At 50.2% G+C, this 4,348-nt stretch overlaps 1 non-coding gene across 1 annotated transcript; it reads right to left on the minus strand.

The window, feature by feature from the left end:
• Positions 1–4,049: 4,049 nt before the first annotated feature.
• On the minus strand, positions 4,050–4,122 carry Trnat-ugu (transfer RNA threonine (anticodon UGU)). Its single transcript has one exon. It is a non-coding gene; the product is annotated as a tRNA-Thr (tRNA).
• Between the last annotated feature and the right edge of the window lie 226 nt (positions 4,123–4,348).

Genomic DNA, 4,348 nt, shown 5'->3' on the forward strand with positions numbered 1-4,348 from the left:
CGGACATGACGTCGATTTGTCCGCTTCTCACGGATGATTTGCTAGCGCACTGGATGGCCATGGTGATCTCTGTGCTTGTTGGCTTTGCAACTGCTCTCGCTGCGGCCGCTGTCGCCGTTATCTTCATGGCCGTGGGTGAACCAAAGAAGAAGAGCGTCAGAAAGCCGCCGCCCAGGAAGCGGTTTCGGAGTACCAAGAAAAGGAAATATAAGCGAAAGAAGAAGAGAGCGACACCGCCGTCGCCAGTACCTTCGCGTTCCCACACCAGCGTGCAGACCGAAGGGACGCCGCCAGTACCCGCGCAATTGAACATCGTGCTCGAGGAACCGTGTCCGGTACCCATCAAACGCAAGCGCCGATCCCAACCCGTCATGCTCATGCGAGCTCCGCCGCCTCCGTTTCCGATTGCCGTGCCTGTTCCCGTCCCGATTCCCGTTATGCCACGCTTATCATCACATATCCGAGCTCACTCGCAAGACGCGCAACTCTCTGCCAGCGCGGCAACGATCATTCCGACTAGCCGCTCAGACGTGAGCCCACTCTCCGCCGTCGACTGCGGCAGCGCGAGAGGATACCACCAGTGCGCATGTGACATGAGGTACGAAGCGTGTCACGGAAGAGCGCACGGCCCGATCCACCCTGGCTGCTCCCCTTCGGCATTACCTCAACCAGGCTACACGTGCATGATGGCACCGAACTGTAAGCACTCCGCGCCCGCCCACATGGTGCGCCACACTCCCATGTGTAACCGTATGCGAGGTGTGTCTCCGACGGCTGTGGAGGTGATGCCAGCGAGGCATCTGATTGGAGGAGGCACAGTACAGCGCCCCTGCCGCCCCCTTGTGGCTCCTCGGCACACGAGAAGCCGCAGCAACTTTAATAACGTCGTCACCGAAGCGCTTGTTGCGACGAAAGTGGACGCCGTAAAGCAATGCGCGAGCAGAAACTTCGCGATTGGCGCAAGCAAGACGATGCGCTGAGGCCAGCCGAGAAAGAGACACGGGCGGTCTCTTTCTTATTAGCGCGAATTTAGACCTATCATATGGTTGACAAATCCGTTTTAGCATCAGAAGAGAAAATACTACGAGTTGAAACCTGTTCATCAGAAAATTAGAACTTTACGTATCCCTCGCACAATTGTTATTTGTAAACTGCGGAAAGCAGTTGCGCTGCGATAATAACGCATATTGTTCTTGCTCATTCGTGTGACCACTAAGCAAAGCGCCACTAATAAAGCGCGAACTGTGGAATACCGTGTATGCATTTCATCCACTCCTCTTTAAGGATAATGGCTCTCAAATCTCTGCGCTACGAACTTTGCATGCGTTAAGCTGCGCGTTCAGATCCACTTCGTTTTACTGAAACGCACTGTATGCAAAAAACGTGCTACAGGGAACTAATCCAGATCTTTTCTATGTGTGTGTTTAGGGAAAAGGCCGGGGGATGATTTAGAATACTATACGAATTCTGACTTGGCGTAATGGCAAGTGATTACCACTGTGCCACGGCATTCCACTGTACTTCGCGTTGACAGACGCCGTAGCGTGCACTACATTTCAATAAAGCTGACGTCTATGCTCTAACATGAGTGCCGAAGTTACGTCAGACTGTAAGCTACCCACTAGGGTGTCAGTGTAGTCGATATGTTTGGTAAGCCCACTGTATGTGCAGAACTAATCGAAGTGCCGAGAGACGTCAATCCACATCGCAACGCTTGGCTAACAAAAAAAAATGAAGAATTGCGACTTTCACAGTGTTTGGCATCTAACTTCATGACGACGTCACAAATATTCGCAACTTGCGACGCCATGATCACATCATAGGGTGAAGGTATCACATGAGTTTCTGCATCACTCGTGTTGACGGCGCAACCGCGGACGCCGCCGATGGTCACTTTGCGCGTTTGATGAGGCCTGTAAGACCTTCGGCTTAATAATTGATACCAAGGGAGATTTGTTGCACGCGTGAATCCACTTTCATAAAACTGCTGACACTGTAGCTACAGGCCAAAAAATAATCGTACCAAACGTAATGCATGCGAGAGATAGAACCAGCGTTTATTACGGAGCTCGCCAAGTTCTAGTATCAAGAACTAGAAAAGGCGGAGCCTGGGTGGGTAGGAAAATTATATTCCTGCGATGTCCACAACCATGTGCACCATCGACATGCGCACAGGGGGGGGGGGGGCGCCACGGGGCGCTCCCCTAGCCCCCTCTTACACAACTAAAAGGGGGCACCCATACCTTTATTCAGTCGGGCCTGTCACGGCATTGTTTAGTGCGCAGGATCATGGCCACGAAATTTTTTTTTAAGATAAGGTGCGTTCCAGGACCCCATGTTCCATTCCAAGAATTTGCGCGCCACAGCTGCAAGCTCAGCATCGCACAACCATCACCGCTTGATAGGGGTACAAGAAATGCCCGACCACTTCCTCCTTTACTGTAATACAGCAAGCAGACTGCACAACCATCACCGCCACTGCCCGACCACGAAATGTCTCAGACACCACTCTGACTACGCCGTTTATGGTTGAGTGGTTTTCACAAAGTCACTCTGCTTTGCCGTTTATGGTTGAGTGGTTTTCACAAAGAAATGGCGGACAACCCGTTTTGTGAAAACTGTTAGCGAGGAGACACTACAGCGCATCTTCTGCGGCTGTCTTCGCTACAATGCGCACCCGTTTTGAGAAAACTGTGGTAGCGAGGAGACACTACAGCGCATCTTCTGCGGCTGTCTCGCTACGTATAGATGCGCAGAGAAATCACTCGCAGTCGCTGACGGCAGAAACCATTTGGAATGAAGGCGACGAAGCCAGTGCTCAATCCCTGACCGATGACGGCAGAAACCATCAAGGCATCAGACTGGAATGAAGGCGACGAACCGGCGATATAGCTCAACTTCTTCAAGGCAAGACTTCCACCGTTAGCATATGTGTGTGACTAACTTTTTGTGCGTTAGCATATGTGTGTGCTCTCCTTCTCTCTCTCTCTCTCTCTATCTTTATACTTTTTGTGCGTGCGTCCCCCGCTCTCCTTCTCTCTCTCTCTCTCTCTCTCTCTCTCTTATATCTCCCCCATCCCTTCCCCCAGTGTAGGGTTGCATACCGGTGCTTCTAGACTGGTTAACATACCTGCCTTTCCTTTCTCTCCTATTCCTTCCTTCCTTTGCCGCCATTACCCCCAAAAAGCCAGGGACCAATGATGGACCATTGTGAGGAGCACGTCATTCCTTCATTTCATTTTTTCATCCATTGAGGACATAGTTTTCTATCGGACTCGGGCAACGAGAGAGAGTGAGCTACGGAAAAACTTTCTACTCATCCCCTCCCCCGCCCTGCTGGAGAACCCGGCATGCGCATATGACGTGCACCCAGCTGTCGCTGGTCCTTGAAACCGGAATACTGCAGCCTGATTTACCACTGGCCTTCGCCTATAGGCTGTAGTGTGTTGGTACTGCCATTCTTGTTCCGTCCCAGACACCCAGTGACGTGTTATATGGAACGGTGACAACTCGTCGAATAGGAATGTCTCCGTAGACAGTGTCAGACAAAGCAACGCCACTGGTTGCCCTCGTGATGGCACGTACCTTGCCTAAACGTCGACTCCAGCTGCATTGCTTGGGAGGAGTTTTTGGCCCTTAAAGAGTTATATTCCCACAACTTCTCTCGCGGTAAAGTAAATAATTAGAACGTTTATTTCAGCGCGATGCAATTACAGCCGACGATGTACGTGATCATGGCATGATGCTCGTGGTAAAGCTATGTTCGCGCATCCAGTGCATGTCGGGCGACGTGAACAGAAATGTGTATAAAAGCGGACATCAAGATCTCCGCTTTTTGAATGAGGTGCGTCCTGGCTTGTCATAAATTGTTTGCTGCCGCTGGAAGAAGAAAATCGAAGGGTATTATCACTTTTACATTGAAGTCAAATAATAGAGGAAAAAAATCAATGAGCTCTAACAGGCAATAATGCCAAGGAGAGTATAGGGGATGTTATTAGTAGTAAATGTAATGTAAATGTGAAGAAAGAAAAGTGGACGAAAAGATAACTTGCCGTGGGCAGGGACCGAACCTGCGACCTTCGAATAACACGTCCGATGCTCTACCAACCGAGCTACCACGGCGGCCATCCCCCCGTCCACTTTATGGGGTATATATGTGCATTTAAACGTGGGAGCGTCAGTCAGCGCAATAATGCCAATCCTTGGCATTATTGTCTGTTAGTGCTCATTGATATTGTGTATAAGAAAAACGGGCCCTTGAAATTTCCACTTCTTTCCTTCAAGGGAACAAATGAAACTCTACAAGTGGTACACATCAAACACTAAAATTTTTGCAGGCATCACCTCT

This window comes from Rhipicephalus sanguineus, chromosome 11 (genome assembly GCF_013339695.2).
Source record: "Rhipicephalus sanguineus isolate Rsan-2018 chromosome 11, BIME_Rsan_1.4, whole genome shotgun sequence".
In the NCBI taxonomy this organism is placed as follows: Eukaryota; Metazoa; Arthropoda; class Arachnida; order Ixodida; family Ixodidae; genus Rhipicephalus; species Rhipicephalus sanguineus.